The sequence below is a fragment of the Petaurus breviceps genome, unplaced genomic scaffold, assembly GCF_028583685.1.
Source record: "Petaurus breviceps papuanus isolate PSGF00001 unplaced genomic scaffold, PetGlider_PUasm1.0 184, whole genome shotgun sequence".
NCBI classification, from domain to species: Eukaryota; Metazoa; Chordata; class Mammalia; order Diprotodontia; family Petauridae; genus Petaurus; species Petaurus breviceps.
In genome coordinates, this window is record NW_027185793.1 from 6999588 (window position 1) to 7012717 (window position 13130).

The window sequence follows — 13130 nt, forward strand, 5'->3', positions numbered from 1 at the left end:
AAGAGCCAGGAAACAAATCTGAAAAATGACTACAACAATAAGGTGATAGGACAAGAACCATAAAAACTTAAGGTTGAAAAAAATGTTAACCAAAGTTGGACCCAAAGAAGAGATATGAAGAAATATATTTTCATATTCCTGTATAGAGGTGAAGTGACAGAACATGTGTTATGGGCAAATAATATTATGTACAACTTCATACATTTTGTCTTGTTTTTCTGATTTTTAAAATCTTTCTCTTAAAAATAACTTTTTTTTCTGTTTAAAAGATGTACAGAAGGATAGGTGATGGAACCTAGAAAAAGGAAGTAACTCATGCTAGTTCTTCAAAATTTCCCTCTAAATAGCTAAATAATTCCTCAAAACAAATTGTGGAACAGCAAAACCAACAAAAGGAACTGGTGAAACAATTTTCCTGATGAAGACAACTTAGAAGGTTGGCAACAAAGGTCTGTTGCACTAGAGTGAGAGTGGAACAAACAATATCACAGGCTTCATCAGTACAGACTGTGCCCTAGGGAATCCGGCGGTGGTTTTGGAGGGGACTGAATCAATGATCCAGCTGCTTCTGGAGCCCTCAGCTCATAGAAGGTAAGGGGGCTTATCAAGTAGTCATAAGATTATAAGTACCCTTTTGCTGGCACTGGGTGCAAGATTTTATTGTATTACCCATACTTAGATCCAGGTTACAGTCCTGGCTCATAGTCAAAGAGTGAAGAGAAGCACTGGGCACCCTGCTCATAGTTCCATGGTGGAAAAGGGTATTTATAGTTATTTACAAAATAAAGCACAGGCCAGGAAGGTAGTAAACACACTTTTTACACCTTACAAGAATTGAAAGCTTACAGACCTCTATAACTAGCTCTGAAAAGAGCTGCACAAAGTAAACTTGTGACAGAGCCCCTCCACCCCTGGGACAGAGTTCAACTTTAATATAAACCTAAAAGTCAAGAAATAAGCTGGGGGAAAATGAGCAAACAACAACAAAAACCCTGACCATAGAAACTCACTATGGTGGCAGTGAAGATCAAAACACAAAAAAACAACAAATTCAAAGCTCCCACACCCAAAGCCTCAAACAAAAATGTAATTTGGTCTGAGGTCTTGGAAGAGCTCAAAAAGATTTTTAAAAATCAAACAATATAGGTAGTGGAAAAAGTGATAAAATAAATGAAAATGATGCAAGAAAATCATTTTAAAAAGTCAACAACTTGGTATATAAGTCAACAAAATTATTGAATAAAATGACCCCTTAGAAAGCAGAATTAGTCAATTGGTGAAAAAAAATGGACAATAATTCATTTAAGAAAAAAAATCTACTTAGAAAAGTGGAAATGGGGGCAGCTAGTGAATAGAGTACTGGCCTGGAGTCAGGAGTACCTGAGTTCAAATCTTGCCTCAGACACTTAACACAAAACTAGGGTAAGTCACTTAACCCCAATTGCCCTACATTTCCCTCTCCAAAAATTAAAAAAAAAGTGGAATAGAACAAAAAGGAAAGAAGGCACAAAAACTCAATGAAGAAAATAACTCTTTAAAAATTAAAACATGGCAAGGAGAACCTAATAATTTCTTGAGACACCAAGAAGCAAAAAAATAAAAATCAAAAGAATGAAAAAAAAATAAAATAGAAATACCTCATTGGAAAAATTATTGACCTGGATCATAGAATAAAGAGAAATGATTTATGAATTATATGATCACCCAAAAGTCATGATTAAAAAAAAGGATCCTCAATATCACCTTTCAAGAAATTTTCAAGGAATACTTCCCTAATATTCTAGATCAGAAAGTAAAAAAAAAAAAAAAGAAACAATCTACTGGTTGCTTCTTGAAAGAGATCCCAAAATGACAACTTCCAGGACTATTAGTGTAATTTCAGGGTTCCCAAGTAAAGAAGAAAATATCGAAAACAACCAGAATGAAAGTACTCAAATATTCCAGATTCAGTCATGATAACACACGACTTTGCAGCTTCAATATGAGGGCTTGGAATATGATGCTCTGAAGGGCAAAGGGGTTAGAATTAAATTTAAAAAATTACCTACCACCAAAAAAATGAGCAAGATCCTTCATAGGAAAAATGAATATTCAATGAAACAGAACATTTTCAAGCATTTATGAAGAAAAGATCAAGCTGAAAAGAAAATGTGACTTTCAAACTCAATACTCAACATAAATATAAAAAGGCAAACAGAACACATGAGAAATTCAATGAGGTTAAACTTTTCATTTCCCTATATAGGAAGATCACAATTGTAACTCCTAAGAATTTTATAATTAATAGCACAGTTAGAAGACTAAGACCAAGATCACTCTTGAGTAGATAATAACTAACTACCTAGGTACCCACTATCACTTTAACAAGGTCATAAACCTCAGAGAATCAAATGATAGAATGATAAGTAAGATCATATTGCAGCTGTGATGAATTGATTCATGGAGGTTCAGTTTTGGTATAAAAAAAATTAGTGGCTATGATGAATATTTGCATCCCCTGCAAATAACCATAGAAATCTTACTTTTTGTTCTCTTCTGATTAGGAACGCACTAACAAACAACATATATTGGATATAGATAAATACTAAGTGGCAAAATTTAAACTACTAAACTTCTTTCCATAGTACCTTAAAACAAAATTTGAACTTTGGTTTCCAGAGGTGAGGAGTTAATTAAGTTCATTCTTCCAGCAAGCACCCTCTTTGTCAAGTTTAATTACCAATGCAACACCTATCAAGATGTGCTAATTAGGTCACTCAATACAAATAACAATTTTAAGTCAAATATTTTTTTTAATTTAAAATGTTCAGAGAGGTAGCCTGTAGTATTTCTAATCAAGAAGACAAGTGTAAATAAAACAATTATTTTTCTCTCAAAGATGAATTGAGTTTTCTAAGTAGATACTGTTGAAAATTAATAGATGAGTCAAAATTACATATTGTTTAGGTGTCAACTTTTTGTTAATTTTGAAAATGCATAATGGCAATTTTTTTTTACTTAATTTAGTTGATTTCTATTTTTCTATCTAATTACTAAGAGGAAAAATGTTATTAAAACAGTGTCCCTTTTTAATAAGATGCTGAGTCACACAGAGAATTTACAATTTTGCTATTCAGTCATTTCAGTTTTTTGGTGACTGTGATCCAATTTGGATTTTTCTTAGCAGAGATAATGATGTGATTTGTCATTTCCTTCTCCAGCTCATTTTACAGATGAGGAAACTGATAAGAACAGGGTTAAATAACTTGCCCAGGGTCACATGCCTAATTAGAAGATGAGGTCAGATATTAAATCAGAAAGATGAGTCTTCCAGTATCAACTGTGCTGGCTAACTGTTCATGATGATGATGATGATGATGATGATGATAATGCTATCTGATAATCTATATAGAGAAATGGGAAAGAATGCTCTAAATGGAAATTATTAACATAAAAAGTAACATACATTATATTTACATATTAAGATAGACAAAGTTGGTTGCTGTGATTAAACATGGTAACTTTAATTGTTAGTAGGCAAAATTTTCTCTCCTAAAATTTCCTCAGATTGGAGGAAAATGCACATATAAACAAAACCAAAGCAATAGATACATGATAATCTATCCCATTTATTTATTATTTTTAGGATGAAATTGGTGACAAATCATTCTTAATAACTTAAAAAGAGGAAAAGGAAGAGTCAGGGAGAAAAACAGGGAGCATGTATTAGAAAAAGCAACACTTTACATTACCACTGAGAAAATGGAGTAACATGCAGATAGATCTGAAGTTGGCATGGACCTTTGAGGTCATTTTGTCCAATCTTATTTTTATACAGAGACCATAAGAGACTGTATGAGTTGCTGAATATTACACAATGATCTACCTATATATCAGAGAAAGATGTTCAAACCTAAGTCCTTTAATTACAAATCTTATTTTTTTTAAAGCAATTGGGGTTAAATAACATGCTCAAGGTTACACGGCCAGGTGTTTCTGGGTGGGGGCTAAGTGTCTTAACCCGTATTCGAGCCCCAGGTCATCCCGACACTGGGGCCGGTGCTCTTACTCACTGTGCTACCTGGCCCCCCAACAAATCTTATTTCTTAACATTAATAAACCATATATAAACAATCTGACTTTTTTATATTTTCCCCTGGAACTTTGTAACTGGCACACTATAGATATTTAATAAATTCCACATCAATATATAATATTTTATGTTTTGGAATATATTTTATATCATTTGGTGATCCCAACAACCCTGTGAAAAAAGTCCTATTGATACTATTTTCACAAGTTTACAGATGAAGAAAACGAATCTCCCTAATTTTAAATCCAGCATTCTCTTTGTTGGAAAATCATGCTTCATTCCCTCATACATTTTTTTTGCTAATTAAAAATAAATATATTTTAAGTTGAAGAATGAGAAAAAATGACCATCACTGTTTACATAGAAACACTGTTTCTATGTAACTGCACACATATATATGTAAAAATATATGTATATATGTACACACATACACATACCTATATGTAACATTTATACAAGCATGAAATGTATATATGTGTATACATGTATATACACACATATATAGATACATAGAATCATTTATATACACAGAAAAATTTATACACATATATACACAGAGACATATGTATATATGCAATTATACACATATGCATAGAAATATACATGCATATATAAAAAAGAAACCAACATATATAAAATATATGCACACACACAAACATATATATGAAAATACACATATATAAACAGAAATATATACACATAGAAATATATATATGTATGTATATACATGCATATGTACACACATATACACAGAAATATATGCACATATACAAATAAATATACATATATGTATATACACATACACGTGTGTGTAATGGTGTGTACGAAACGCTTATATATTTAAAAGACCAGACAAAACTTAATTGATGTCATCATTTTGCACATTGATATATAGAATCCATAGACCAATTCACTGTATTTTTGTCTATCTCCACCATCAGTGTATTTTTTACCTGTATTGTCAACACTTTGCAAACAACAACTGCCTCTTTTTTTTGGTAATTTTTACTTCATTTCTATAGTAATGCAGAGCAGGTTAAATTTGAATTTATCTTATTATTATTGATGTGGTACAGTATTTCATATGGTTGTTAATAGCCTGCAATTCTTTGTTAAACTTTTCATATGTTTGGGTTATTCATATATTAGGGAATAGCTTGTGTTCTTAATAATTGTTTTAATTTCCTATAAATTTTGGATAAAAGCCCCTAAGATAACTGATTCTTAAACTAGATGCATCAATTTACTTTAAGCAAATCCTTTTCAATTTAGCATAAAGATTTCCATGTTTATTATTTTTTTTTTACTTTCTCCATCCTGCATTTAGAGTTTTCATAAATGCAATTGTACAAGGTTGCCCTCTAATTTTTTGAGTGTGTGATCTTTTATGTTCAGATAATGACTTATTTTATTTTATTTTTTTCCTTTTGGGGGGGGGCAATTGAGGTTAAGTGACTTGTTCAAGGTCACATGACTAGTTTTGTGTTAAGTGTCTGAGGCCAGATTTGACATCCGTTCCTCCTGACTCCAGGGCCGGTGCTCTATTCACTACGCCACCTAGACTGCCCCATATTTTAATATTATTATGATATATGGTGTAAAATAATTGATGTGTGTCTAAAACTAATTTCTGATACACTGTTTCAAGTTTTCTCAGCAATTATTGTCAAGTATTGCTCTTAAGCTTTTTAAAAATGTTCATTGTGGGGCGGCCAGGTAGCACAGCAAGTAAGAGCACCGGCTCCAGTGTTGAGAAGACCTGGAGATCGAATCCCGGGCTCAGACACTTAGCACCCACCCAGAAGCACCTGGCCGTGTAACCTTGAGCAAATTACTTAACCACAATTGCTTAGGGGTGGCCAGGTGGCTCAGCGAGTAAGAGCACCGGCTCCAGTGTCGGGATGACCTGGATCAAATCCGGTCTCAGATACTCAGCACCACACCCAGAAATAACTGGCCGTGTAAACTTGAGCAAGTTACTTAACCCTGATTGCTTTAAAAAAAATGTTCATTGGGTTAAAAAAACATTGTGTTTTGAGTGATTTTCTTATTCTACTTTTCTAGTGTGTTTCACTAATCTACTCTTCCCCTTTTCAGCCAATAAAAATATTTTTCTTTGAAAATTACTTATTTATACTATATTTTGAGTTCTATACCATTTCCTTTATTTTTATTGTTTCCTTTACAATATCTAGACCAGATCCTGCAAATGAATTTCAGTCCAATTTTAATTAGCTTTAATTAAAAAAAAAGACATTTTGATAGTTTTTTTTTTGATTTACACAGTACAATCATATGGACAGCTAATATGTCTCTAATTAGTTGTCATTTCTTTAAAAAAAAAACTTTTTTTTTTAGTTTTCAACATGCATTTCCATAAGATTTTGAGTTCTGAATTTTTTTTTCCATCTCTCCCCTCACCCCACACCAAAATGGCATGCATTCTGATTGCCCCTTCCCCCAGGTAAATTCATTATTTCTTAAAAGAAGATTTATATTTGTATTTAATTGGTCTTGAGTATGTCTCTGTGGATTGAGTTAACAGATATCATATATTTTGTGGTAATCTTCCATGAGATTTTCCTTTTGTTTTTCTTTCTGTTATTGCAACTTAAGTATTCTGGAAGTATTACAAACAGTGTCAAAAGAGAGGATATTTGGTTTATACCTGTATTTATTGGGAAAGCTTCTAATATTTTCCCATTGAATATAATGCTGAGTTTTGCCTTAAACAAATGCATATATACCTCACTCTCAACTGAAGACTTCATACTTTACCATGAAAACAGGAAAAAAAAATCATAATTAGCTCCATCTGATGTATTTTCATTATTTCAAAACCCATTAATATCATCCACATTCTTTCTAATTTCACTCCAATCTTGAGAACTCCTGTATATGTACTTTAATCTCATCCTCTCCCATTTTCTCAAATATACTTTCCCCCAATTTATTCTCCTCCTGCACTATTAAATCTCAGTCTCTCTATTGGTCCCTACCTTTCTGCCAATAAATATAATGAAGTAGACCATGATATCATTAATTCCATAATATTAAAAAGTATCTATGATCTCTTTGACAGATCCTCTACCTCTTCTTTTAATCGCAAAATCTTGAGGGAGGGGAAAATAGATACATTCTGTGGCCTTCCCTTCCTTTCCTCTTCCTCTCCCCTCAATCCATTGCAAACTGACTTCTAATATTCTGTCAACTAAACTTGCTATGTCCATAGTTACTAATAATCTTTTAATTGTAAAATCTGATTGCACTTTTTTTAATATTCATCTTTGATGTTTCTGCAATATCTGACCCTGTTTACTACCCTCTTACTACTTTCTCTTTTTTAACTTGTGGTGACACTGTTCTCTCTATCTCTCAGCTCTCAATCTACCTGTTTGCCTACACATTCTCAATTTTTTCTTCCAGTTCATCATTTATATCATGCCTCCATAATTTTTCTGTCTTCTAAGACTTTGTTCTGAAGCATCTCTTTTTTGTAAATTCTCTATACTTCTCTAATTCTATTGAGGGCACATCATCATTTAAGTCTCCTGGGTTCAAAACTGTGGTACTGTCCTAGACTGGAGTACTTATTCTTTCTTAGTCAACATATTCTTTAGTTTGCCAAATCCTTCTATGGCTACTTTCATAAAAATGTTTAATGTCCAACCCCTTCCTTCTCTCACAGAGTCACACGTTGTAATTTAGGTCGACAATATCTTTCAGCTATCATACTTAAAATATTCTTGATAGATAGAGCATCTCCTCAAATCTCTTTATCTCCAATATCTCCTTCACAGAAATTCTAAAATGAATTTTCCCTTGCAGTGAAGACTGACTATGCCACTCCCCTGCTCAACAAACTCCAGTGAATCTTTTTTGTCTTTTGTATGTAACAAATGTTCCTCGGTTTGGCCTTCACAAACCAAAATATCTTTCTATATTTCATATGCATGACTCCCTTTCCTGATGGTTTATGAACCAGAAAAATTGTCCTTTTTAAAATTATTCCTCATATATGATACATCATCCCTATGTTTTGTGCTATTTATCTCCTATGATGAAAATGCATTCTCTTCTTACCTCCACTTCCTAGGATTCCTACTATTGTTCTAGAATCAGTTCAAATACAGTCAACACATATTTGGTTCAGATACCAAAGTCTGAAAGGAGGAGATGAAAAGCTCTTAAGCTAGCAAAGCAAACAAAATGGTGCAGAGAGACATTAAATGAGAGTGAAGCAGCAATACTAGCAATAGGTCAGGTCCACTAGAAACTTCAGGTTTCATGGCACCCCACTGGGGCTGTAGAGACAATGAGACATCAGTTCCCAATCAGTAAAATCCAGTGCATTTTTTACAGTTATTATCTGAGTCTAGAAAGACAAGTCATTGGAAGAAAGGAACAAGAAATCTGGAGTACAGTATTGATTCATTCTACTGGCAAAAGGTAAGACTTCTGGGGAATTGGTATTTAGATGACATTCAAACTCCTTGTCTGCTGGAAAGAGATTTGGAGATTTAACTGGTGGCTTTAAGCAGAAAGGTAGGGTTTTAGACTTCCTGGGGCAACTGACTTTGGTAGGGATGAAAAGTTTCTATATTTCTTGTAAGAACCATCTTCTTTTCTTGTTTTTTTTAAATTTTACTTTAAAATCAATTGCCAGAACATAAATGCAGAATAGAGAAAATAAACAAAAGCATATCATAAATTTAAATATTGCAACTTAAATGCGAAGTTAGAAAGAAAAAATGCCATGTTCAAAGCAAAACATGAGAGAGGATTCAAAATATGTAACAATAAATTTTAATTTAAAGAAAGCTTGTATGAGAAATAATATCCAATGTGTAAAGAATTATCCATCTTTGCTTCCTTATGAGTTTTCTTTAGTTTTCTATACACTTTTTTACTTTGTTCTTTTACCCCTCCCCCAGCCCCAGAAAATGACAATGAAGTTTAGATATATTTCTCTATAGCTATAAATATACACATAGATAGACATATACATTCCCAAACATGTTCTTCTCCTGATCTTTGTTTTTATGTATGTGCATATCTCTTTACTTTATATCCCTCCTGCCTCCTCTACTTTATTTCTCTACCCACTTCCTAGATATCCTGATATTTGCCTATCCCCCACCAAGAATCTCTCCCCTATTGTCCCATTCTCATAAATCTAAATACCCTTCTTTACCCTCCTTTTTCTTATTCCCTCATTCACCCTTCTAAAAATTCCTCCCTTATCATTTCCCCCTCTTTATACCCCTATCATTTTCTTTCTAATTTAGAAGACTCTTATTCTCTTCTAAATACATATCTATTCTTCCCTTTCCAACTGATTCCTGATGAAAGCATGTTACTAGAACTACCAGTCCTCCTCCCCCATCAAATTCCTCTTTATCTATTCTTCCTCTTGCACCTGATTTGCATAAAAATTACTCTTTTTAACTGTTTCTAAATGGTTTTACTTTTAAAATTTGTATCATATTCAGTTTTACCCCCTTCTTTCTTATGAGCAACGCAATTATTAATAAGAATTTTAGACATACACTTTGCATTATATATGTATGTATGTATAAAAAGAAATATAATATATCTGTGTGTATATATACATATATAATTTATATATATAGTGTGTGTGTCTGTGTATAAACAGGCTGTCCTGCTGAATCCCTTATAATCAATCTTTGGTATGTAACTTATGTTATATTTCTCTTGGTTCTTGTAAGTGAAATATTCTATTAAGTAGTTCAGGATTTTTTTTAAACAAAGACTTGGAATTCTGATAGTTTATCAAATGTCAATTTTTTTATGATTCAGGATGGATGATACTTAACTTTGCAAGGTATGACATTTTGGGCAAGAGCCCCAGTTATTTTGCTCTTCAGTATAGTGTGGCCAAAGACCTTAGGCCCTTTAATATCTCTGCTTCTATGTCTTATTTGAGTCTAATTGTGGAAGCACCATATATAAATTGTTTTGATTTGATTGTTTTAATGTTTTATCCTTCAGCTAGGAATTTTGGAATTTAACTATGATAGTCCTATGAATTTTCCTGATGGGATTTCTTTTAAGTGGTAATCAATGTTTTATTTTTTGTTGTCCCCCCCCCCCATTTCTGCTTTCTTCACTTGCTCTAATGATTCAGGACAATTTCATTTAATGATATCTTGATTATTGTACCCAATTTCTTTTTTTTTACCATGAACTTCAATTAGTCTCATTATTTTTATATTTTTTTTCTTCTTGATCTATTTTCCAAATTGTTTTTCTTATAGGAAAACTTTCTCTTTTTTTCCACTATTCACATTTTGGGTAATTATTTCTTGATTTCTTTTAATTTCACTGGGTTTTTTTTTTTGCCAAATTTCTATTTTCAAGGTATCATTTCCTTCCTTAAAATTCTGTATCTCCTTTTCTAATTGGTTGACTTTCCATATATAACTTTCTTGTTTCTCTTGGGTAAATCTTATTTATTCTTATTCTTATTCTTGTTTTAATTTTTGCTCCATCTCGGTCATTTGGTTTTAAAGTCTTTTTAAGATCTTCTAGGAATTCTTTTTGAGCAGGTAACCATTTGACATTCTTTGGGGGTTTGTTTACTTCAATATTCTCCTCTGATCATGGACCCTGGTCTTTTCTATTCCAATAAAAACTTTTTATATTTGTATTCTTTCTTCTTTGCCTTTTCATTTTTTGTGGTAATAGCTTAATCTTTGTAATCACCTCTATCCCTGGGGTATGGGGGATGGTGCTTCTTTCCCCAGATCTTCAGTACTCCCCCCTGACCTGTAATCAATGCCCAACCTCCAAACTCATGTAAGTTCCCACAGCCAGGGGTTTTCTGTCCCGCTGCTTCTGTTCTCACTGGGTGTGCTGGTTCCTTCTCACCCCTGCTGCTCTCAGCAGCACAGCTGGGTCTGGCAATCCTTATAGGCAGAGGTTTCCTTGATCTTCTTGGGCTTAGATGTCCAACTCCCGCCACTATCGCAGGGGTAAAAATTCCTGTGTCTGGGGCCAAACCATCTTCTCAAACCAACTAAACCCAGGGTTTACAATTTGCGGTTAAAACAGAACCTAGCCTGCAGGTTTTACTTTTCACTGGGACCAAGTCAAGTCCTGGGATTTTTCTTCTGATCTTCTCAAATTGTCCCAGGAAGAACCCTGTTGGGCAACTATTCTTATTTATCTCCACCCACACTTTGTTTGTCGTAAGGTGCTATTTTAACTCTTTTGTGGGGGAAAATTTTCAGAGCCTGAATTTTTCTGAAATATGTAACTCCAAGCTCTAGCAGCTTTCCTGGAGAATGCTACTGTGAAAAGCTTTTCTGATTACACAGTACAGTAAACACTCTATTCAATAACAAATCAGAGAAAAATATTCATAGAAAATCAAGATGCAGCATTCACAATGTTACAACTTATCACAGAAAATCAAAACACAGCATTCACAACACCTTATCACTAAAATGGTCACAACGTTTTTTTTTTTTTTAACAAGGAATCATTATTTAGTAACTTAGTCATTCAATCTTCTCAATCATTCAATCATCCTTAAGGAGGTTTGCCTTAGACATGTACAAGTCATGTACAATGTGCCATGCAGATCCTCAAAAAGCCTCTATGTTACATACTGATACTAATCTGGAAGATTTGGGAACTGTTCCATATCAAGAGTACTGTGGTCACAAAAAACCTGTTGCGGTCTTCAGCATCATCTCTATATTCAAACTCCTTGATTTTACACTAGTTATATGCCTCTTTCCTAGAATACTTTCCTTCCTCATTTCTGCTTTAGTTTAAAAACCAAATAGTTTCTAGAGGAAGATTGTCCTCATCATCCTATTCCCCTGCTTTCACTGCATTTGTTCTCTTTGAGGTTCCCTTCCTTCACAATCTATACTCCTTTGATAATAGTCTTTACTATCAAACAGAAACTCCTTGAGGAAAAGGTGTATTTTTTTCATTAATTTGAATCCCTAATGCTTAGCACAGTGCTTGGTAAGTAGTAAGCCCTGAATCAATTCTTTGTGACTGCTGGATTAGCTAATTGACTCTCAATACACATTCACACACACACAAACACAAATATGAGACAGACCTTGCTCACAAGGAATTTACATTTACAGAGAGTAGGGGTAGGAAGAAAATATGTCTACAAAATACTTACAAAATAAACATGAAGTGCTTTTTAGAGGGAAATAATAAGGAGCTGAGAGTATCTAAAATGGCTTCGTGTAGAAGATGATTGAAGAGAATTCTGGGAAAATAGCAGAGTAGGTGTAATAGTAATAGCAATGAAATTTGATCCCTTTTTATTGGGGAGCTCAGAAGTACCTCACACCTAGTTCAAATTTAGCCTCTGTTAAAGAAACAGAAGGTATGAACTCCTGTTGCTAATGTAACAGGAAGGGGCTGAAAAGGGAGGAGCAATACTGTTTATAAGGAAAAGCCCAGAGAGGGAGAGATGGATCTTCTTGGAGCATGATTTGTGGAGGCAGAAGCTGCCACCACCAGGGAGATCAAAGAAGAAAGGCCCCTCAGGCTGGAGAGAATGATTTTGATTTTGGGAAACTGAGTGAAGTGATTTTTCATGAAGTGATTGTACATGACTGAGACTGGTGACCAATTTTTTAATAGTCTGTTTACATTTCTCAACCCAGAGATCTCCAAATGGCTTCTGAGAGTGTAAGCTAGTGGTATCAAACTCAAACAGAAGTATGAACAATGATCCCTACAAAATGAAGTCTATCAGCTGCATATTTACTTAGTTTTAAAATATAACACTATGCTTTAACATGTTATTTATTTATCTTGTTAAATATTTCCCAACAGCATTTTATTATGTTTGAGGCATACTGAATGTTTGATCCTTGTCAATTAAGCTGATTGACTTGTATTTTATTTCTAATTTTGCCTCTTTTCCATGATTTATCCACAAATGAAATTTTAGAGACGTTCAGCACTGGAAATAGAATTCATAAATTTATGGCAGGAGATACTGAATACTAGAAAAGTGCTTAATTTCAAAAGTTTCTTTGGATTCTGACAACTAAGA